Raw genomic sequence first — 25,594 nt, 5'->3', positions numbered from 1 at the left:
TACTAAGAAGTAACTTAAAAATAGTGAAAATATCATTAAGGGAATTAAATGAATAAATTTTTGTTATTTGGGTTATGCAAAGCCTACTTAGATATGACACCTAAAGAACAGGCAACAAAAGAAAAAATAGGTAAAATGTACTTCAAAATAAAAATCTTTTATTTTTTAAAAAGTACTAGTAAATATATGAGAAGACAACACATATAATGCAAATAAATATTGCATTGACAAGTAACTTGTACTTAGAATATATAAAGAACTCTTACAACTAAATAATAAAAAATCACAACCCAATAAAAAGTGGGCAAGGGAACTGAATAGACATTTCTCCAAAGAAAATATGCAAGCAGCCAATAAGCACATTAAAAATGCTCAACAGCATTAGCCATCAGGAAAATGCAGGATACAGTCAAAACTACAATGAAATACCATTTCATACCCACCAGGATGGATTTAATAAAAAAAATCAGATAATAATAAATGATGACATGGATGTGCAGAAATCAGAACACTCATCCATTTCTGATGGGAATGTAAAATGATGGAAAACATCCTGGAAGTTACTCAAAAGGCTAAACATAGAGTTACCATATTATCCAGCAATTCCATGCCTTGGAATATACCTAAGAAATATGAAAACATATGTCCTCATAAAAACTTCTACATGAATATCCATAATAACCCCAAAGAAGAAACAGATCAAATGCCCTTCTAATGAACGATAAACAGAATGCGATATCTGTCTACCTACCTAAGAGTGTGTGTGTGTGTGTGTGTGTGTGTGTGTGTGTATATGTATCTATGTCTAATATTATGTGAATAGGCAAAGCTAATTGAGACAGGAATTAGATTAATGGTTGCCTGGGGTGGTAAAGTTGGGTCAAATGGGGAGTGACTATTAATGTGTGTTGGGTTTCCTTTAAGAATAATAAAAATGTTATAAAATTTACTGTGGTGATGGCTTCGTAGCCCTGTGAATATACTAAAAACTTTTGGATCATACAATTTAAATGGATGAATCATATGGTATGTGAATTATATATCATAAAGCTTTTATATTTAAATAAATGAATAAAAATATAACAAAACGAGCACAAATGTAAAAAACATATAATACACCTTTCTCTATAGAGATAAGACTATTTCATAAAGTTCCATTAGTGTTAAACACCACTATTCCATGAGAATATTTGAGAAACAGAAAAAATATAAGGCTTTTTTTAATGACACATTGAATGTAATCAGGTAGCAAAATATGAAGAGACCTGAAGAACTTACATAGTGATGTATGTCCATTATGTGATGTGCAGAATGTATGCAGTGATGTATCTCAATAAAACTGGGGGCAAAAATAAAGAGAAAGTATCAAGATTTAGATTTCACTAAATTTGGGAGAACATTGTTTGCAAGGAGATATGCTTGATAGGATCCTTAACGGACAGGGTTAAGTAACTGCTCTCCCATGAATAAGCACACTTTGTTTTAAAAGGTCCCTGTTTTCTTAAGTAGCTGCTATCTTGTCAGGCACTTTTTAATTTGTTTTACATACATTATCATTAGTTCTCACAAGACAAATTGTACAAATGAGAATACTAGGGCTTTTTAAGAAGCTAACTGTCAATTTTTATACAACTAGTATGCGGTAAAGTAAAGACTAGAATTCAGGAATGCTTATTGAACCATTCTATGTTGATTACAGTTATTCAAAACTCTGTGTGATCCACTAAACAAATTTTTAAAAACACATTTTGCATGTCATTTTCTTTAAAATAAAGAGGAAAGAATTGAAATTGATGGTTAAGTCATTTATTTATGGTTCTCAAAGTTCTCCCTCTACCTTAATTCTTAAATATTAATATAAATTAATTTAAAAATCTTAAATATTAAGCCTGAAAGAGGCAACACCTTTTATCATGTTAGCAACTTTTCTAAGTGAAAGTAATGCATTTTTTAGTTCTTCTTGGATAGGTATCATTAAAGATTTTTATTTCTCATTTAATATCTTTAAAAAATGATTGCATGAGGCTGGTCAAAGGAGAAATATTGGTCACATTTATGAAAAATCTTGAGATTGCTTCTTTCTCAGACTGGAACATGTAACATACCAAGTTGTTTCCCAATTCAATGTATTATAGCAATATCCCTTATGTAAATATTATCTTAATGTAAATAATATATAATATATCCCAAAACTTATGCTTTGGGGGAGATAGTAGAAGAAGAAAAACATTGGGCTTATGAGAATTTTAAAAATTATTTAAATGTTTGCAGTTATTTTACAGGAGATGTAATATCGTAAAATTATAAAAAAGTATTTATATTATAGATTGTCCTCCCCACCTCCCTGTCCAATGGAGAACTAAACCAGCAATGGAATTTTGACAAGAAGATTTGTGTGATTCCAATTATATTTTGGGAACAAAGAGTAATAAATATATTGATCATAATATCCTGCTTGAGCAAGTCCCTTAGAAATCCTTCTTATGGAATTCCTGATAAGGTCATACCTTTGTAAACATCATTTCACCAGCACCTGGTATAGGATGCTTTGGGTTTGATTCACATAGGTTCGATCAGACAGGACTATGCTGATTAACAAGGAGAGAAAGGGTGTGCTCCCATTAGAGTAGCCAAAACTTAAACAGACTGGAACATTTATTTCAGGGATTGATTAATTTAATATGTTACACATTTATAGAGTTCAAACTATTCACCCCAATGGAAACCCAAACGATTCCCAGAAAGGCAAAATGCCCAACATGGCTTTGAGAACAGACATGTACATTACATGACAGCTGTTTGTGTCTTTTAACATAAGGGGGAGATCTTTTTGTTTTGAATTTGGCAATGACATTTTCTCTTAGGCCAGCAGATCAGAGATATTGCAGATTAAGATGAAAGGTAGAAAGACAGAAAGGTAGATCATAGGAAGCAATCACAAGGTAATAACAAAACAGAGCCAGAAATGCTTATTTAGATAAATGAGGTATATTAAAGGCTATATACCATCATTCATGGGACTCCCCATCCAAAACCATCCACAAAGGATTTTAAACTCTGAAATAGAGATAAAAGCACACGTGGCTTTAAAAAAAACACATTGTCACACAAGTACAGTCCAAAACCTCTAATTCTTAAAAACATTATGTAAGAAAGATGAATTAAATTCTCCCCCTACATTCATACCAAAATGAATGCTATGGAAAAGCCTAACACTAGAGAAAGATATTTCTGAGTTTCAGTTTCCTTATCTACAAAGATCACATTAAAAATACTTGCTAGTTTGAACTTGTGACCTTTGAGATTCTTTCCAAATTAGTTTTCATGATTCTAGGTAAGATATACTTATTGTAAGTTCAAGGTGTCACATGTACCAGGAGTATTTGAATTTTATTAAGTAATGAGGGGCTTTAATACCCAATGGGTGAATCTCCAAGGAGGAACTATCATGCAATCTGACAGGTATGTGTTGGACATATATGTGTATGGTGGGGGAAGCCTTCTCACACCCCTTAAATCATGCTGCCATTTTCCAAAGCAAATTCTAATAATGAATTCTCAAGCTAGTCTGCCCATTAGAATCTCAGAGCTTTAAAAAGTCCTCATGTCCAGGCCACACCACAGACCAATTAAATCAGGACCTCTGGGGATGAGACCTGCACAACAATATTCTTTTAAAGTTCTTGAAGGATTCTATTGTGAGCCAATGAATGATGAGCACCACTGCCTCAATGGATTCATGTCGAAAAGGAGAAAACTTGAGACCCTCATAAGCTAAATGACTGAGTTTAGCTCAAGGAATTAGTCATGAAGCCAGGATAGGAGTCCCAGTCTCCAAACTTTCCATCATATTCTTTCAATTACACCCTTGTCTTTCCGTCTCTCCTCATTTCATATTGCTGCCTCTAAATTGGCCTGCCTATGGTCTTAATTGCAGGTCTTGCATTCAGCACCTACCTATACACACCATATAACAAAGCTGTGAGTAGCCTCTCCCAGCATAATTTTTGCATATTACTTTTTTTTTATAGACATTGCCTTCTTAGGCTTGCCAGGTTAGAGGTGACCCAAATTCTTTCATCATAATGAGAAAATTGAGCATCAGAGAAATTAAGTGATGTATCGTCATTTAATCCAGCAAAGAGCAAAATCCAGAACTGTCATTGCATAACATTTCATCCAAGTTCTACTTTTCCAAGCCTCCAACTTCGATGAGGGGAATGTCCCATAGGAGACACTGGCACCCTTCATCAAGAGGCTAACATACACTTGTCTCAAGAGTAGTAGAGCTGAATGAGGATCAGGGAGGGGCTGAATTTGCAGTATCCATCTTACTTTTAGTGTTTGGAGGTCAGAGGAGACTGTCCAAGACACTGCTGTAGCTCACACACATTATGGCTTGTAGGCTGGATCTGCTCATTAGGGGCAGCAACTCAGTCTACAGTTTCTTCCTCAGCAGACCTCCATGACTGAAGCTGGAAGCTTGGGAACCTTGAGAAAGCACTGCAGGTTCTAGTTCTCCCTTGTTGGTTTTGGTTCGACCTTACGGGCTTCAGTTTTTCCTTGCTTTCCCCTCATATCCATCCTCCCTTCTTAACCACCTGTCTTCTGGACTTCAGATTCCCACATCAGACACAGAAACAATAAACAGCAGCTTCAAATAGACTATGTAACCAGCTCTGACAACTGCATAAGGTCAAATTCCTATAATAAATCATGTGTCTATATCTCCTAGGGGTCTGCCTTCCTAATCGAGGGGCTAGGACTGTGTAAACAGAATCAATTACATCACCATTTTGGCCATATCTATAGTCAGATAACTGGAATTGAAAAACTTCCAGTGTGACAACACGAGGTCTTCAATGATCATTTGACAACAACCTTTTGGGCAAAGCAGTGACTGTTCCCTCTCCATTTTGCCATTGTTTCCCTTATACCTTATATCAATTATACCTTTACAGTGGCCTAGTTTGTACATTTACCTTGCTGGCCTGGCCTTGTAGTTGGTTGAGTTTGCATTCTCTGATTTCCTCAAATCCAACCAATGAAACTCAGCTTTTACAATAACCTTTTTGGACCATTTCTCTGATTTTTTCATGCTTCTGATTTCCATGATTTTCTCATCTCCTCAAGTATGTTTGGGTTATTACTAATGTTTTCATTTGTGCTGCTCTTTATTCTTTAAAATTTTACCTCTTGAATTTAGAATGCTACAATTCTTATACCTTCTTATCTATATGAGTTAATGCAGAATTAGGAATATAGTAGAGGCTCACTAAATAATTACAGAAATTAAGAAATCTTTATTGAGGGTCTGCTGTTTATATGTTAATATGTTAGTTCAGTTGGAAGGGGGCTGGGACTTGCCTTCTTGCATATGTTATAAACAGAGCAATGGCATTAACCTAGAGCAACTTCTCTCTGTGTGCCTTTAGGCCATTTTAATGCCTGAAGACTTGGCTAATTATTTAGCTTTGCTTTTGAAGTCTGAGGTGATGGACTTGTTTTTAAAACTTGCAACCTGCAAATGATTGGCTCTTTTGTACTTACAATCTATGTTTACAAATGCTTATATAATTGTTCTGTATATTTTAAAATAGAGAAATTATTTGTTATAATTCTAGTGTAAGAAAGAAGTGTGAAAATGCCAAAACTGGAGACTTGTAAAACAAAATAACTTCCTCTTCGGAGATACAAAAATTTTCATTGTAGTATAAATGTTTGATTAGATAGATTTATTCCATATGTAAAGTTTTGTAATCTGCTCAATTTTTACTTAAAAGTGTAAGAATTTTCATTAAATCATGATTTTTAATGCCCATATAATATTTTATTCCATGATGATAATTTGTTTACTTAATCTCCTATTGTAGGACATTTGATTATAAGTAATATTTCAGCAAAGCCTCCTTGTACATCATTCTCAGTGTCCATGATTTTAATAATAATCTCAGGATAAAAATTTTAAGGCAAAATTGCTTCAAATATATGTGCATTTAAAAACTTTTGATCACATTTTCTGCTTTTTCTTAGAAAGGGCATACCAATTATATTTTCATCAATAATTTGTCCTCCTTTCTACTTGATAAGCCCAAATTATATATAATTATTGTTTTAAGTTGCATTTCCTCAAACCTACAATTCAAGGACAATAAATATTTTTATACTTTGCAAAAGCTTGTGCTTTATGGTAAAAGATGAATTTTTTATTAAACTTTCAGTTAATCAATCAGGTTTCTTTTATATACAACAAACAGTAAACAGCAAAAACTATTTTTAGAAGAGGAAAAAAGCATGATTTTGAAATGAGAGCAATGGAACTTAAGGATGTAGGAAAGTTGCAGAACAATAATTCTTCCCCTATCCAAAATCCATGGTGGACAGGGAGGAGTGAGATTTGCCTAAAGTGGGGATTAAGTTGCTCTGAATATCAAATGGAGAGTAAGACCATGCTAACAACTTTGGCTGGGACTCTGCAAGTGTTAGATGTTATAATTGACAAGGCACCAAGCCAAACATTATACAACAAGGCTGATAAAGGAGTTAGAGCAGAAACTGGAGAAGTGTCAGTTGATATTTTCACCACTTTGTTGAGCTCTAAATGAAATCCCTGAAGACAAAGAAGATTAACATAACCCCATTATAATAAAAAGGGAGAAGGGCTAAAGAATCACTCAGAAATTATACATCAATCTATTCTCATCTCATTTTGGAGAGATACTGTACAAGCCTTGTAAGCAATCCAATAGAGCTACATTTAACAAGCCCATGGTTTGATGGAGACCAGCCCCATGCTCTCATTCCTTGGCTCATCAGAATTCTTTGAGGATTTCTTTACTGCAAAGGTGCTAACCTATTTTCCAAAAAGAGGAAGGATAGAGTGTGCTCTTATTGCTTTGAATGGAATTCAGCTTGTTTGTGCGGGTTAGGAGCTGATACTGGCTACCAAGAGATTTTATTTGTAATCATATACAGGCTGTGAAGAACTTGGGTCATTTGAAGTGGTTTGTACTCTTCTTTGAAAGTCTTTTTGACTCTCCAGATTTCTGGTGAGAAAAATCCTCCTCCAACTAAGCTTAGAAACTGCCCTTCTATAAAGAAGACTTGAGAACATGGAGGTTTTGATGAGTGACCTACTGTGGCAGACAAGTGAGGTGGCTTCTAGGCAGACGAAACCTACAGCTTTGCCGATTTCTCTGGGGATTGGTAAGAGGTAGAACAGCCTGAAGGCTTTAATTTTGCCCAAAGTTCAAAGTAGGGGAAAGGAAACCCAAGAGAGGGGAGGATTTAAACAGCAGAAGAGAGCTAACATATACCCAATAACTCACACGGGCAGGCTTCTAAGGACAGTGCTCTCCTACACTCTTCACTCCCAGTTTGTCTTTTGTATATCTAAGGTCCCATAAAACTGGACCCAGGAGACCTTAGATATAATTGCTAAGCCAATTAGTTGCTTGACATTTCTTTTCTGAAATGCAAAGAAATAGCCAGAGAACAACGTATCATTTCATGCTTTAAACCTAGCTAGGAAAAAAAAAAAAAAAAGAGCACAACACATGTAATTAATGCTCAGATACACATGTCATCTGAGAAAAGACATTATGTAAAATAATAGAAATGTTCATAATCTGCCGGAGATAGTGAGCGAACCCCGCTGTTCCATGGATCTAGGCCTGGCCATTCTACTGGCTCTTTAGTAAGCTAACAAAACAAAACAAAACAAAACAAAACAAAACAAAACCCTCTTTGAAGATGTGAGTGACTATCCTTATCCAGGAATCTATCTGGATTCCTTCTACTCTAGATTTTCTGTCCTGGTTTAGATATAATTTCCTGTAATTCAGACCTAGTGGTTGTGAAATTGAATAACCACAAAACATTTACAAGTCCCTTGAATAACCCATCCTGCCTGGGAAACAGTCTCCTGCCTTTGGCTGCACCTCTGAGGCATAAATGAGGGATCCTCATACAGAATGTGCCGCTCTGCACACAGGTGGCCATAGAGTGGATAAGACCTTCAGCCGCATGCCCAGATGGCACCCAAGATTTATATTTATTTTCAGAAACGGGGGACAAAATGACTCCATTTTATTAAGCCACAGTCCTAGTTGTGGGAGATAATCGAGATCAAATGTATTGGCCTAAAACAAGCTTTGGCAAGCCTCTAGGAAGGACATGTCTTTTCTGTCCTAGTTGAGTGTATTTCCAAGTTATTTCCTTAGTTCAAATTGGGGTCATCCAACCAGAGCTGCTTATGGTAGTTTCTTTTGTTAACCAAACCTTACCTTTTACCTGGATATGCTCAGCTCTGTCTGATTTCCAGAAGTAGGTTAAACTTTTCATAGTGGATAAAATAAAGAAATTATGGCTACTGTGCTGAATAGATTCTTATGTCGATTACCCTTTGTGGGAGAGAGGATCATGACAGTTAAGAGGTGACACACTAGGTAAGTAATGGAAAAAAAGGATTTCTCAGGATTGCTTATGCTCCCCATTAAATCAATAACAAACGACGTTAGGGGCAATCCAAAAGCAGGAAAGCATAGTTCAATGAGTAAGAATGTTTCTACAATTAGCAAAGCAAGCAACTCTGCCTGTTTAATTATTATCATTTTTCTTCACCACCTCAGCATGGAGAATTGGTTTTCCAATTTTCATACTTTCACATGACATCTCTTTCTACGCTTTGTCTTCAACGAAGCATTTTCTCATGACTGTACTGAATTACTAACAGCAATTTGAGGCCAAGTACAAGTTGTCACAGAACCTACAGCAGTGTTCTGCAAATAGTAAACTTTAATTAAAAATTTTTTTGCTATCTCACTGGTATGACTTTGTGGATATCAAATAGCTCATCCTACTCCAGAACACATATAAATATTTTCTATTCTAACACTAATCATGCCACTAGATTTCCCAAAAGTTTTATTAAAGAATTTATTCTAACTTTTGTTGAACTTTTTGACTGGTTACTCTGATGCAGGCATATATCTGGTGCTTAAAACCAAATTCCACTTTGCCTCATTTAAGTCAGAGTAATTACCCTTAGACTCAGGACCGCTCCTTTGCATAGTTAGCTTAAATAGTGAGTACTTGAATCTTTCCATGAAAGCCTTGGCCACTTGAACTATCATGGTGTTCTTTTTCGGTATTTAGGAGGAAAAGCATTAATTTTCAAAAAATCCAGGAAGACAAAAGATTTGTCAAAGTGATTATGGTCTATATCTTCCTATGCAGAAAACTTCACAATTAAAAAAAAAAATAGTGCTCCAACTGCCTTAATCCACACGGGAACTCAGGATTGCAATAGAGGAAGAGACCTGTTTTTAATTGAGAAAGCCCTGCCCCTCTCACCAGCTCCTCAGCTCCTCAGCTCCTCTGTCTGTGAATCTGAATCCTTTCAAAGTTTGGGGAAATCCATTCCCTGGCTTCTCACCTCATTATGAAGTCTTTGAATGTTCTCCACTCCTCTCTGGTTCTTTCAAGAATTATTAATGGCCCCATCAATTTCCCTGCCCTTGCTCATTTGACAAACAAGTGCCATTTGAGTGAAATGTCTGCATTCTCTAACTGAGCAAAATTTGGGGGCAGTTTCTAATTCTATAGATTTCACAGCAGTGATGCTCCCAAGAGAATCATAAGTGAATTTGTGGTAACTCAAACAGTATTTGACAACTAACAGTGTTGTGTTACTTCTTTGAATTGGCCATTCATTTCAGTGATTAACAGGTGTGGTGCAGGAAGCCTTTGGTTTCAGAAAAAATAATATCGAGCTTCCCGAAGAGTAGACTTCTACATATATAATTTCAGAAATGACTTAGCTAGAAAAATCTAACACATAGCAGCAAGCAGGAACAATTTCCCAATGCTTTCTTTTTATAATTTTATAAATAGAATAACTTACTTCAAGGTCTGCCTAAACTAAAAATCTCTTTATATCAGAATTACATAATAAATTATGATTAAGACTAATCTTGAATCAACCTGAAAATAAGTCATTTTCCTGAAATTCTCCCTTTTTTTCCTCCAAGTGCCTGCACTTGGGCCATATAATTCCAGATAGTTCCTATTGAAAATGGTGATCAGAAGGGAGAGTGGAGGATTTAATAATAACGATTCATGTTACTGTTTGTTTTCAACAAATGGTTTGGAGGGTTAACGAAGTGTTTGTGAGGGAACAAGACAACTCTGCTGAGAGGTTTCCCCGAACTGCATTGACGTCTCTTCATGCATCAAGCATACGTGAAACATCCACTGTATATTAGTACTGTAGTTGGCTATGGATGAAATAGCAAGGAAAAAGCACATTGTTTTTGCCTTTTTGAGAATGAGAGACAGACCAGTGACGCATGAAAGAAAGAGTAATACAACTAGCTAAAAAGGGTCAGGCAATTTAAAATAAAGTTAGGGTACTCTGGAGCTGAGACTGTCAGGAAAGATTTTGGGCTTTGAGAAAAGCAAGAGGAAAGGCCTTGAAGTCAGAGGGCATGGAATCAAGGAGAATCAAATATATGGACCAAAAGCAGAAGGCTGAGTCAGCTGCATATGTTGAGAAAGAGCGGTTAGTGGAACCAGTTAACATCGTATTAGGAATAATGGCATTGATAGTGAGAGAGAAACTCTAGTTTCTAATCATAAAACAGACAGAGAATGATTTTGTGTTTTCATTACTGCAATCTGGTTTAAATTCTATGCTTAGTATCAGTTAAAGTTAATTTATGAGAAAATCATTTGAGGTAAAGAATTATACATTAACAACATGGAAAAAATGAGGACGTGCTCAAAATCAACAACTTTGGTTGGTTATCCTGGGATTGATATTAATTAAAATAGATTGAACTGAATGAGCTTGTTTGAGTTTTAAGTAACGTTAAATATTATTTCAGAGTCACTGTGGCTATCCATGTTTCCAAATGATTCACCTTAAATAATTATAAGTAAAATTATTACCTGAAATGTGATCAGATCCAGACATCTAAGGCAGGAAACCTACAAAGCAGGTTATTGACATCATCCATGCCTTATCATGACACTTAAAACCCTGGAAAATAAGAGCTTCTTATTCACAGGTTTATGAAATTAATTGGAACCAAGGATAACCTTGGAATCCCTGAAGTCAGTCTTCAGAGAGATCTTGCCAACAATACAACCGTTTGAAGGTAGAGTTGTCATTATAAGACCTGAACATAAAGTCAGGATTTATGATCAGTACAAAATTTGTGATATGCATTGCAGTGTGAATTAGGCTTTGATATAGTTTGACATTCGCTGGAGGATATATTTTAAAGTCAAAACTTGGCTTTAGTTTTAGTCAATGGTTTCTTCATTATCTAAAACAGAAAAAAGCATTTATCAATGCATCAATCAAAGTTTCAGATGCTTTAGAATGTGAAATTTTTTAAGGGGACTCAGGGGAGACATTGCAACCTGTCTACCTAAAATGACTTCAATGTTAGTTTTATTTTTATTGTGAATACTAAAGTTATCTGATTATAGCAACTTTGTGTTACACTTAGTCAAGAATGGATTCATGACCCTGCTTTCAAGTTGAGTTTAAACTTTAGAGAGATTCCAAAGTATAAATAAAACATTGTAATCAATACTACCCTTTTAACAAGACTCTGGGAAATAAATTAGAAATTCCATTCCTCTAGAAACAAACATAAATTAAGAAGATTTTCAAAATGTAGTCTGCATGCTGCATTTTGGCTGAATCCACAATGCTGTTTTCAAAACACAGAAGTCAAACTATAGCATATTGAACTGAGAACACTGCATTTTTTGGAACCAGTAAAAACACTTCCATGTGCTACCACTTTCTGTGCATTATTTTCTTGTTAATTAATTCATTCTAAAAATATCTATTTAGGATTTATCGTGCGTCAAAGACCACGATAGATGCTGAGACAAAAGAAATGGGAGGAAAAACCGATTTTGCCGCTATCCATTCTCCCATTATCTCAAAGTATTCCTTCCAAGTTTTTAGATTGTTTGGCCCATGATCCCCCTCACCCCTCCTCCCCCACACAGAATCTAAAAGTATAGCGAAACATGTGCATTGTTAATCTAGGTTGATTATTAATGGAAAGTTGTTTCGTAATCCTTTTAAGACTGGTGCTGTTAAGGGGGCTGCTTTAGTCAATTCTTGACCTTTGGAAGAAGACAAGGAGTCCTAAAATAGTTTCTAACTCAAGAAAAAGATTGTACCAGATTTCAGGATGTCATAAAAAAAGTATAGAGCTAATTAAAAAGAATGAAAGGGCTGAAGGTAAGCCAATGTCTACCTTGATTCCTGGAGCCAGAAGGAAGAAGACAGAAAGTACAAGTAGGGATAGATACCCACGTGGCAAACTTTGAAGCTACTCATTTAAGAGCTGATAATATTCTGTAGAGAAATGGGGTGTGTGTGTGTGTGTGTGTGTGTGTGTGTGTGTGAATTAGTCACAATAAAATCTTTGACAACATGTAGTGCAAACAGAAAAACCAATCCAAACTAAATGGACAAAAGAAAAGGGAGGCCGTTGTTATCATACCTCTAAGTGATTAGCAGGGCATGGATTTCACCTTCTATGATAAATATGAATGTGTTGTAAATATTACGGACAAAGTATAGAAGACAAAAATGAACCAACAGAAACACAATGATCCCCACGTCAGCTGCCTGTGAGAATTGCAGAGGCGTGAAGCTCATACTACAAATGAAGACAAATAAGATAGAAACCTGGCCTTGGGGAAAATAGCAAGCATTGTGTTTGTCCATATGATGATAGATTTGCAGGCTGTTGAAAAATGTGGGCAAAAACATCTGAAAGCTTAAAGTGTAGGTCTGGACAGGAGGAGTAGTGAGGTTGGCTTAGAAAGGTAGATCTGGGAATGATCTGCAAAATGATGCTGTTAAAGCTGGCAGGGTGCAGGGGTCTGTCAGCGAGAGGGAGGTCTGGGCGCCACGTAATCCAGGAGCCAAGCCAAGCTGGAGCTGGTCCCGGACGCAGGAAGAGGAAGGCTGAGGTGGGAGTACGGAGGGTGCTTCCCGAGGTCTGGAGTTTCGAGATTCTGTATCTATACTAATCCTGTCTCTACTTATGGCTAGGGTCTTTGCAATTCATAAGCTTAAAATTAGCATAAAGAAGAAGAAAAAATCTAAAAGCAAAGAGAAGACAAGTGCCTGCAAAAATGGAGACAAACAGACCAAAGACTAAGCACAGTGAGGATGGGCAAATGGAATGTTCATCAACTACGTTTAGGTTACTTCATTTCTTTAACTTTAGGTAATTTGCTACAATATCTTACAGTGCTGCTAGAAACATATGTTTGATTCAGGTTTGAATTATGCTTGCTGTCATTGATATTATGATTGATATTATGGATTGGCACTTGAGGATCTAACTCTTATTCTGCATAGAGCAACTTGCTAATTTCCTGGGTGGCACAGAAGATGACTTCGAGGACTCCACAGTCTGGCTGAGAAAGGACGACCGATGAAGAAACGGCAGAGTCATATGCATAACCATATGCATAGTTAGGGAGTAAATTGTGAGTTATAAGTCAATTGCAGAATTTAAAAATTGGCAGGATCAGTGCAGGCTAGAATACAGGGAGGGATAAGGAGGATTCCGAGCGGGGCTTTGAAGGATGTGTAGGATTTGTCTTGACAGGGAAGGAGAAAGGCATTATTGGTGTGAGAGATGACATGAAGATGGGACTAAAATGGCTTCTCCGAGCTCTGCTAAAAAAAACCAGGCTCTCAAGAATAAATGGTGTTAGTTTAAAGGTTGTGGGAACTAAAGTTATCTAGATGAAGGAGAACTTGGAAAGCTGGGATGAAGAGTTCAAATTTTAAGTGACTGGTCTTTACATTTGGAAGGCAAGTCCGACCAAAGCTGCTAATGTTCCTGATTTAGAGGACTAATGAAGTCTGGAAGAGGTGAAGGGAGTCGAGTGCCCCTTCCCACACCACGCTAATGAAGAGCCAGCTGTGCCCAAACTCCCTTCGCTCCCACAGAATGTTCCACTGCACCAGCAGCTAACAGCTGGTCCTTGCACTGAACATCAACCTGAATCTCTACCTCTCCTCGCGAGGCTGTTAGCTACAATTCTAACATCCAGCCAAATCAAAGCCTTATTCTTGAGACTTGACAATTGTGTAGTTTAAGTATGTTAAATAAAAGCTGGAAATTTAGCTCTTATCACAGAATGCTGCACATGATAAATGGTAGTCAGTGGATGATGTGGCCTCATTTCTCTGTAACCAGCATCTCCTCATTTCTCCATCCCGCCTTGGATTTTCTTTTCACATTTTAAATGCTATCATGTTATTTATTTTTTAAAAACTGCTTCTATTACACACAGCAGTGTTTTTGCAAAGTGTGATTCCCTGACCAGCAACATCAGCATCATCTGGGCACTTGTTGGAAATGGATGTTCTTTTGCCCCACTCCAGACCTGCTTAATCAGAAACTCACTAAGTAGAGCCCAGCAATATCTTTTAAAGAGCCATCCTGCTTGCTGAAGTAGAGAGCTACTCACCTACAGGACACAGCGATGATTTCTTAGAGTATCATCAAAGCCTCTTTACTGTCTATTCCTAACTTACTTCTCCACCGTGTCCGGCCTTTGCCCTGGTCTGCAACCCAACCCGGACATCGAGCACACGTGTATTATACACACATGCAGTTTGCAGTCTCCCGATCACCCAAACTTTTTAATACATCCTTGCGTTTGTATTAGCCTTACAATCTTGTCTAGATTGCACTTTGCTCACTTTGGTAAACATCTGCTTTTCAAGTCCACCCTCAATGTCCCTTGGCAGTGGCCAGCAGTTACTCTCTTATAATTCTGCAGTCCTTTGTTTATCCTGCTAATATAATTGCCACAATAAACTGAATGCTCTGTTTATGTGCCTGTCCAGGTTGAGGACAGGAATCTTGTTGCACTCAGCTCTGAGTACTTACCCACAGCAGAGTGAGGACACGGACTCCACTCTAGCTTGTGGACCAGTTCGAAGACCAGCTCCTGCCCTGGGCACATGGCTCCACCCTCCTCCCTGGCTACTTCTTCCTCCACAAGGTGAGTTGGGGAGGGGATTAAATAATACTCTGTTCAACACTAGGGACCTACGGTTCTAACAAGCAGGCAGGTGATTCTCATGCACTCTGAAGTTTGAGAACCACTACCTCCTCCCTATAAAAATTCAAGTTTCCAGCCTTGTATGTAGGAAGGATTTCAACTTCTTTTGTTTCTGCCACTTCAGATAATTCAAACTCCTAAATTCCTGGCGTGCAGGAACACTATAAGGAGTAAACCAGCCCAGATTTCTTCTCTGCCATCAGCTGAAACTCACCCACAGACACTTTCTCCTTTCAAAGCTCTGTGGAGGCTCAGCAAAGAGCTTAACTAGAAGCTCCTTAAAATGATCAGTAACTTGGAGAAGCAGCTGAAGTAAGGCCTGCAAAGGGAGCGAGGAATTAAAAAAAAAAAAAATGTGTTGGACACATTTCTGCTTATTTGACCAAGCAAAATAAATAAAATATTTAACAAATTAATTAGCATATATCCAAATAATCAAATTAGTTTCCAGTTAAAGATAAAATGGCATAGCCTCTCCAGCCCCAATTCCTTATGAGCCAGTTGTTACAGTTTTTGTAAAGTGGTAAACTTCTAGGAATGTGTGTATATATGAACTCTAAGTGTATTCTTATCAGCAGTGGCTGATGCAGTGGCAAAGGCAGGCCACCCACGGTACCTCGAAGCAGCAGTTTGCTACCAGCACTGATTTGGTTAACCTTTGATTAAACATAGGAATTTAAAGCATGAAAAGGTCTGGAACCTGACACAACCCTTTGACACCATGCTGTCTGTCATTAATGATAATCCAGCATTAGATGTTCAGCTTTGAAAATGAAAGTAGACTTCAGTTTTGAGCCCTAACCCTGCTGTACTGTAAACTGAACCCTGCTGTGTTTGCAGACTTCCTGATTTACTGCTTTGCCTTTTAACTATTTTCAGGCAAATGGGAGTTGGGGGCAGGATAAAGAGTCCAGGGATCAAGTGAGTACAAACAAGGCATCTCAACTACCATCAAGGGAAGTGACTTTCTGCTTAGAGAAGTCACCAGGTCAAAAGAGTTTTATTCCCACAATTGATTTAATTTTCCTTTTTTTTTTTTTTTTTAAACTAGGTGTAAGAATTTCCTTGCTGGGACATCATGCAAGAAATATTCGTATCCTCTTTCACTTCCTTTTAAAAACAACAGCAATGATGTTAGAATTCCCCAAGGTACCTCCTAAGTCTCAAAATTTCTTTTACCTTTTAACAATATATCAGTGTGTCTGAGGGCTCCACATCTCATTTCACACACAGTGTGGTGTTCAGCGCAGGTTACGATCTATGTCTAAATGTTTGTTGAATGAACAAATGACCGAATCCGCCTCCTAGTTCAATGGCTGTGGTTTGCATGTAAAAGCAAGTGTTAGACAATAATAGAGTTACAGGCAGTTGACCCAGATCTATTCTGTTAACTGTTGATTTGTTATTCTTAGGTTCACATTTTTTGGCGTTTGAGTTCATGGCTGTGACTCTCAACTCCTATCCCACAGCTTTTTAGCTAATTGGACTTGGGAATTTCTCTCAGCCCTTAGCTAAACTGACTCCTGGGACTTCTACTTTCAGAGACGCCTCCTTGAGTCTCAAGCCTGAGGAAGACTACAATTCCTCTTCCCTATTCCCTGAGAGGAGGGAGACTCGGGCATCCTATTCCATTAGGCGTGAAGGACCAGCATAACTGTATTTTCTTTATATCCTTCTATGATATAGAGATGGTCCAACATAATTTAATCATTATATTCTGTTTACCAACATGACTACACTATATCACCGCCATATAAAACCTTTTCAAACTGTAATAACCTCTGTGAAATTTTTGATTCATGTACAGGGATATCTGTCATTATCATGTCAGTGTTACTTTGGACTAGTTATCATGTCAGTGTTACTTTGGGACTCTAGGGATGGTTCCAGATCAAATCGGCCAGCCGTTGTACTGAGAAATTCTATTTTCTTTAACAAACACACATAGTAATTACCATGAAATACTGTTTTCTGTGCTTCGTAAGTATTAAGTCATTTAATTTTCAAAGCAATGTAAGAATACCGAGTCAGAATCTCTGAGGTTGCGGCCCAGCGATCTATATATTAAAAATCCTTCCAGGATATTCCTGTGCTAGCTCAAGTTCGAATGCCACTATATCTTGTGTAATACGGGGTGATTTTTTTTTTTTAACTTGTTGAATAATTAAGTATAGTCTGTGTATAGAAAATGGGAAAGGAAAATTAACTGCAGATTTTTCATGATGATCTTTACCATTCTTAGTATTAGTTGGAGGGTATTGAGTTTAGCTGCAGGAAAGGATATGCGAAGAGAAGTCATGAGAAAGAAGGTGCGAATAAAGGTTTGGGCCACATCTAGCACGATGTGTGCATACTTATTGCTCAACAAGTGATGATACTCTTCTCTGCCCTTCAGCTCTTTGGTACTTCTTGGTTGGACTAATGCAGAAACCCCCTAACTCTCTCCTGTGTTTAGTTTTTCTCCACTCAAGTCCCCCCTACGTTAACTTTGCATTAACCTTTCAGAAGTTCAGATTTGATGACATCATCATTTTTTTAACAGCTTTATTGTGATGTAATTCACATTTGGGAACTTCCGCCATTGCTAGAACTGATAAGAATGGCTTACTGTGCCTAAACTGTTTGCATAAAGAATGTGGTTTATTTTGAACTCCTCTTTCCCTTTTGGGATTCTGGAATTTTTGTACATGCTAGGCCAAGTGCCTAGGTGACCAGCCTCCAATAAAAACCAGAGTCTCTAATGAGCTTCCCTGCTAGAAGACCTTTCACATGTGTTATACGGCTGGAGAAATTATGCCTCCTGTGTGACTCCGCTCGGAAGGGACTCTTGGAATCTTGACCTGGTTTCCTCTCCACCTCACCTCATTCACCTTTTGTCTTTGCTGGTTTCACTTTGTCACCTTTCACTGCAATAAATCATAGCCCTGAGTACAGCTGTATGCCCAGTCCTCTGAGTTGTCCTGGTGAGTGGTGGAACTTAGGGCAGTTTTGAGGATCCCCGACATAACCTCTAACTGTTTGCTTCCACTAACTGCTAACTGATTGCTCTATTGTTTCTGACAATGCCCTCAGGCATAAATTGCTCCACAGTTTCATCTACTTAATGTCCAGCCCTTTGTAGGAGAAGGGTATTGCGAGCCTTTGAGACTTCCTAGAGCCCAATAGGGCAACTCTTAGCTACCTCTTTGCCTGTTTCTCTCTGTTTAACTTTCAGCCGGTCCACCATTTTGCTTATTGCTACTAGTATCATGGAGCTACCAGTTTTCTCTCAACCGCTTGCCACCAAAGTTGCCACTGTTTGTGACAACTCCTTCAGGCATAAACTTCCCTACACTCTCTTCCAAATGAAGTCTGTTTACTTAGAGAAACAGAACTTCAGAGCTCTCTGATCTTATGACCACCTAACCCACACCCTTTGGGCGGAACTTCTATTCCACCACACTGGAGCTGGGACCGGGGATTTAGGCTTCCTTCTTCCACAAAACATCTGCTCTTCCAGTGGAGAGTCCCAGGTGGGGAGGTAGCCCCTGCTTCTTTCAGCTTGCCCCTTCTGTCTTGGATCCTTTACCCTATGAATGAATTGGGGCGGGAACAATCAAAGCCTAGTTTTCTTGGTCTACTACATCTGGGGTAGAGTTCCTGCTCCAGGAGTCGGGGTTGGGTGGGGAAGCAAACCCTTGACCTCTTAGCCATGCCTGCCTGGAAGAGCTTGTACAATCCAGGAGTGGGGAATGAGAGAGATGGCAGCAGCCCTTTCTGGAATGAAACTGTAGTCTTAGACAAGGAGTCGGGGCAAGAGTGAGCCCCATTTTCTTGGCTGCAGCTGTCTAGAGTAGCTTCTGTTACATTGATCAAAGGAAAGGGGTGGAAGTAGATTATAACTAAGATCCACAGGATTTCACTGTTCTTATTAAGAGCTAGTAATTTCTTTAAATAAATATTTTCCTATTTAAAATTTCTAGAAATAAGTGGGTTTTTAAAAAGTTATTACTTATTATTTTCATCAGTTAAATGGTATTTCACTGGGGAAAGAGTTCCCTGAGCTCCTCACAGAACCATTTTAGAAGTCCTACTTATCTTATCTTATTATTATTATAAGATATCTTATCATTATTATATCCCTAATCATCAAAGACTCTCTATTTCCGTCTAAAATAATGTCTATATTCTTTAGCTTGATTTTCAATGCCCTGTATAATTTGTCTCCATAGGGTGTCACCATAATAGAACAAGTCTGGTTTCCTTAAACATCTCATGCTGTTTGCTCTGCCAAAACTTTCTTCTCCTTTCGTATCATAGCACAAATTCGTACTCTCCATTACTTTAAAGTAAATACCCATTTTTGTATGCTTTGCTAATTTTCCAGCTCACTGTTGTCTCTCCCTATAAAATGTGTTATAATTTAAAGACACCAGTCACTTTCTATTTTTCTAACTTTGTACAAGTATTAATAGATGTTGTCATTCACTGCAGTTAGCATAACACCTGACACGTAGTAGGCACTCTAGAAATAGTTCTTGTTCCATGAACAAAAGGCTGAATGAGAACAAGTCATAGCAAAAAGTGTCATAAGTAAGGGCTTTACCATTTAAAGAGGACTTTCTCACATGTGCATTCTATTTGCTTGTCCCGGCAACAATGTTAGTCAAGGTTGTCATTCTTACTCCCATGAGGAAATCGAGTCTTTTAAGTTTAAGATTCCAACCTAAGATCGTATAGATACTAAGGAGCCATTGCGTGTGTGAGTTTAAAGTCTGTGGTCTTTTAAGAACCAAACCCTATTCTGAAAGGGATCAGGATAAAAGTGACTTCTACCACTGAGGTCTGCTCATTTTTCAATTAGAAAGGGATAAGGGTAATTAAAAAAAATAAGAACAAAATCGAGAAAGGAACCCATTTTTGAAATTTTTGCTTAGATATCCAAAATGTAAACTTGAAAGTTTTAGAAATGAATGTTCATTATATAATAAATAGGAACAAAGTAGGTTATTCTTCACAAAAATGGTCTGTGCTAACCTAAGCCCTCAGCCATTTTATTACAGTGACTATGTTGTTTTGAAAAATAATTCATTCCACTGGAGATGAAAGATAAGTGGGTACAGTACATGAGCAAAAAGGGGGACTTTTGTTGAATGCATGAACAAGGCTAAGGTTGGGTGAGAGTGGCTGAAGAAAGGATTTGGGAAGGAATTAACTTCTGGATGCTGGTACATGTCATTTATAAATGATATTTCACTCTTTCCTGTTAGTCACTGAATCACCTATGTAGTCATTCACTGAGGGGCTACTGTATCCCCAAAAGTCCTATTAGTTAACACTCAAATTTTATTTACAACCACATTTGGCATGGTGTTTGATTTCTCCACTTAGAGAGTTATCAGCAAAGGAACCTTTCTTATAGGTGTTGGTTAAGAGATTAAAAACTTTCTGTGTCTGGTTTGTTGGAGAGGCAGAACCAAGATCATAACACTGTACTCTGTATGCTGAGCCTTGAACCTTAGGCATCACTTTTCCCATCTTTAAAATAGGCATAACATCTCTATTTAAGTGTCGCCCTAAAGGTAAAAAAATATGTGAACCTTTCTAGCAAAATGCCTGGCATGTTATACGCTCAAGAAGGTTCTCCTTGCTTGCTTTGACTTTCCATCACTGCTGCACTCTAGATGTGGTCTCAGGTCTCCTAACTGGCTGTACGAAAATGGATAAACCATATAAATAAGCAAGAATGTCGATGGCACAATACTTTATGGGGGCCTAAATTTCCCCATTGTTCACTTATTTTAATCATGCCATTATGATGATAGTGGGGAGTGGCTGAGTAATAAAGCAAATCATAAAAATAATAGAGGATTTGCCCTGTGCGCTTTCCAGATGAAAAATATCTTTGTGTACATAATCTCACTTGATTCTCCCCAAATGTGATGGTGTAGATGCACTTCATCTTCATTTTACAAATGAAGAGACTGAAGTTCAAAGAGGATCAGTGATACACCAGAAGTAGTAGAATGAAAACATTCATGTGGGTGACAGTTTTCTATGGAGAGAAAAGAAGTGGTTATCTTACAATACCTTGTAGAAAATCTGCAGTAGACAGGTAACTGTGGATTAGCAATGAGGTGCCATCCTCCTTTTCTCGTTGTTCCTATAGAATTCCTGATAAATTTTACAACAGATTTCATAGTGAAAACATACATACTTCCACTTATCATATATCCGTTCATACAAAATGTACTTACTGGATAACAATAAGGAATTTGAAATGGTATAAAAGAATTATATTTTATTGACCATCTCCTCACTTTTAGTTTACTTTTAGTGAATTGTATGAAGAGTCCAATGAATGAGTTAAAACACCATATATTTTTTAATATATTTTTATTCTCTTTCTTTTAACTTTAAGTGTCTAAACATTCATTGATACATTATTTTGTATTCCTGATACATTATTTTTTAAATCCTCAGGCCTTTCTTCACTTTCTCTATTATTTGATGAGGAGCAATATTTATGTGGTTTGTTCCCAGTTACAAGAGGTAGCTGACAGTAAATATTTATAGTATTCACTTTCATAAACACAGAAAGATTTCACTATGAAAATACCAAAAACCAAAATAGAGAAATTCAAGATAAAAAAATTCTGAAAGTAACTTAGGCAAACCTGAGTTTTAAGAAAATAAAATGAAATGATGTATTTTTGGTTTATGATCTTCTATGCTAATACCTAACTTAGTTGGAAAAATTATGTTATGCACATTGCACACTATTATTGCTATTATCATTATATAATTAACATAAAAACATAATTTTCTAATGCATGGCTACAGGTAAGGATATTTAACATGAGCTTAGTAGAGAGTGTTACTCCTCCCTGGAAATATATTTTAATTGTATATGAGGTTAACATTAGAAATAATTTAAATCTTGATTTATTTTTAGTCTGATTTTTGCTAAAAAATTGAAATCCCTTTTTTGAAATTGTTGTCTCTGATAACATTGCCCAGAACACTTGCTGAAGAAAAACACAGTGGAATCAACACAGTAATATGATATTTCCTCAAGGAATACCAAGCTTATCCCTCGTGAGACACAAAACCCACAATCAACTGTCAGGGTTGTGAAGGTCTTTCTTCCACATTAGATTGATCTGATAATCCATACCATGTTTGGACATATTTTATGTATTACAACTTCTATTCTTTTGCTTCTATGGCAACTGATGGCTTTGTAAACTGTTGAAGCACCAGGGGGAAAAAACACATTGGCAGAATGCTTAGGTTTTCATTTTTCCATAAGATAGAAAAAACAAAATAGTCAAAAACTAGCTGTGATGATCTGACGAGAGATTATTTAATTATTCTTCACATGTTCCTATGTATCCAAGAAGTAATTTTAATTTGTTAAAATCCTGCATTGATTTGAAAACAAAATACAAAAATGTATTTTTCTTATTTTAATAAAATAATAGAGTTTTCAGCACAACAGCAGCCATGAGAGGCATATGTTCTGTTTTGGTGCAACTGTGAAAATGAAACATTGCAATTTTGAGTAGATAAATAGATTTTAGTTTTCAGTCATTGTGTTTTAATGATACAAAATTGAATTTTTGAAAATCCCAAGTTTCTTAAATCTAATTCTACATGAGAAAATTTTCTTAAATATTTGCAGTTTTTTGGTCAAACTTTTTAGTTTTATTAATTGGCTAATTATTTTATTATGATAGGTCAGAGGTTGGTAAACTATTTCCTATGAGCTAGATCTAGCCCATTGATATATTTGTACATCTTGTGAGATAATGATGATATATATATATTTTTAAATAGTTGAAAAATTTTTAAAAATATTTCATAATACATGAAAACAATCTGAAATTCAAATGTCAGCATTCATAAATAAAGTTTTATTGAAACAGCCATGCCCATTTGCACTGTACTAGTAGAACTGAGCAGCTGGGGTTGAGACCATGTGGCCCACAAAGCTGAAAATATTTATTAACTGCCACTTTACAGAAATATATGCTGGCCTCTAAGATAGTTATTTCTAAATCACAGATGACCACTGAAATGCACACACAGACACAATGCACAATACAGTCTGGGTGTGTATCCTATGAAAATGTTTTCATTCTAAACACTTTGATTCATGGGAACTATTATTTTATGTTTTGAATATTCTTTTCAAGTTTCAAAACTACTAGGAAAACAATCTCCTATCTCTACCATCAACATCATTACAGTTGAGAAAACAAACTAGACAATACATTGTGCAAAAATAAATCCCATGGATTAAATATACTTAAGTCTTGTGGTTACAAATATATTAGACTGATATTTGAAGCATCTATAGTCCTGTTTCTTATCATCCACTATTGGACTGAGACATCGATACAGTCATTATGTCTACGTGGTTGATACTATTATTCAGAGTGGCATGTTGGATTATTACTGAAAAATGATGGAATCTAGAGTTAACTTAATTTTAATAATTTGGATTATCTTGACTGGAAATTCAATTATATGTTACCTAACAGTTTGATGCCTAACTGACAACTTATCTTTACGATATAAGACATATTTAACATTTTACATACTGATCTGTATTTTCCAGACAAAAACAGCACGACTGAAAATAGCTTTCAAACTATGCGGAGTTCCAGGGAGCAGATAGCTTGTGGGGAAGATATGAGGAAGAAGCCAAAGGGTTTAAATTCTTTGACTTTTGATTTGCCCCTTTCGGCTAGAGATATTTTCTGATATTGCAGGTCTTACATGAGGAATTTTTAATGGTTCAACTGTTTGTTGCTAAATGCAATGGTTTTATAGTATGTCAACACAGCTGAACTAGAACTACAGTTTTCAGAATTCCCTTACCTCTATAATTACAGATTAGAGCTGGCCGTGAGGGAAGCTTACATTAGGTTTGGTAGGCACCTGGAGAGGTATTATTACATACTGAAGTTCAGGGTCAGGGCCAGCTCATATACATAGTCTGCCCGATCACCTTGTTCACATGAGACAGCAACTGGTCCCACAGCTCCGCCAGACTTTGCAGTCACCATGCACCTCCACTGTGATGAAGGGTGGTAGCTTCTATACATCACTCACAATCATCTCAGTCAGAGGTTTTGAGGAGCAGAAGCAAATTCCAATTTCACCTCATGGGTTTTTATTGTCCTTGAGAATTTTAGTTTGTCCCTGCTTTCTCTGTTTCAGAGTCAATATTTCTTTCTCAATCTTGATTTTGCTGACTTACAGCAACTTCAGTCCCACTACTAGACATAGATGCAACAACCTTCCATAGATACCTTCAGAACTCACATCTCTATATGGGGTATGATACCGAAAATAAGTCCCTTATTTCAAATCACTCAGAGAGAGGTTCTGCCTATCTAATGGAACCATAACAGGTATACTACAAGTGTCTGAAAGCTACTCGTCATTCATACACATTGTTTCATTAATGAGGAATTTGCAATCTAGACAAAATAGCAGCAGAGTTGTCATTGTTGTCGTAGGAGTGGTAATAGTAATATAAACATTTACAGAGTATTTACTCAGTAAATGCTTTAACATGTAAAACTATTTTATCCTCATTATAACCCTGTAAATCAGTGTTACTGTTTTTCCCGTTTTAAAGGCAAAACAAACAAACAAACAAAAAATTGAAGTGGAGAGAATGTAAATTCAAGGCTTGAGGTCAGTTATTTAAATGGTGAAGTTAGAATTTAAATCAAAGCAGTTTGACTCACTCCAAGCTCTTAATCATAGTTTATCTTTGATGGTAAAGTTTTGTAGAAATGTAATAAAAAATATTTTTCCTTCCAGGCAATTGCTTGAATAATTCATAAATATTTCTTGAGGACCTGCTATATAGGGTCTGTTCTAGACAAGCAAGACAAATATCATTCCTGCCCAGATGAGGCCAGCATATATTTTTCTATATCTGCATTTGTAAATTGAGAATTGTGATTCTGTTTGAAGCTAAACCTACAGGTATATACCTCTTACTCTCTCTCTTTTCATGTATCCATATTTCATTGCATTCAAAATATCAGTATATTGAGGTGATTTGAAGAAAAGCACAGGCATTTAAACCAAATGTGTGGAATGTCAAAGAATAATAAAAGTTTTATAGTTTATGAAATGTTTAAAATAGAATTTATATTTTTAAAGTGTAATCACGTGTAATGAAAATTACGGAACACATAATTTAGGAAGAAAATTATATAGCTACATTTCCTAATTCATAAATGAGTAGATAGGTCAAATATGTACCGGAGTTGACCATACGTTATCATGAAAAAGTCACAGTAGTAGAAACTCTTTAGACACTTACACCTTTTGGAGAACCTATTAGTACTTGCTCTGAAGATTCTTGGTAACATGTGTAATTGACAATAAATGAAAGTCAATATTAACCCTGGCTCTAGTGTGGAATTTGTTATCCAAGAATCGTCTTTCCATAAGTCTCAAG

At 36.6% G+C, this 25,594-nt stretch overlaps 1 long non-coding RNA gene across 2 annotated transcripts in view; it reads right to left on the bottom strand.

The window, feature by feature from the left end:
- Positions 1-15,025, bottom strand: part of LOC120595489 (uncharacterized) — a 52,295-nt gene extending 37,270 nt beyond the window's left edge. Inside the window, exons 1-2 of one of the 2 annotated variants that reach the window (XR_005650871.1) lie at positions 14,952-15,025; positions 1,279-1,339 (exon numbers count right to left, since the gene is read on the bottom strand). This is a non-coding gene — a long non-coding RNA (uncharacterized LOC120595489). The remainder of the gene's footprint in view (positions 1-1,278; positions 1,340-14,951) is intronic. The other variant, XR_005650870.1, reaches the window with a different exon arrangement.
- Positions 15,026-25,594: the final 10,569 nt, after the last annotated feature.

This window comes from Pteropus medius, unplaced genomic scaffold (assembly GCF_902729225.1).
Source record: "Pteropus medius unplaced genomic scaffold, Ma_sr-lr_union100, whole genome shotgun sequence".
In the NCBI taxonomy this organism is placed as follows: domain Eukaryota; kingdom Metazoa; phylum Chordata; class Mammalia; order Chiroptera; family Pteropodidae; genus Pteropus; species Pteropus medius.
The sequence above is the reverse complement of the archived record's forward strand: the minus strand, read 5'-3'. Positions and strand labels throughout refer to the sequence as shown.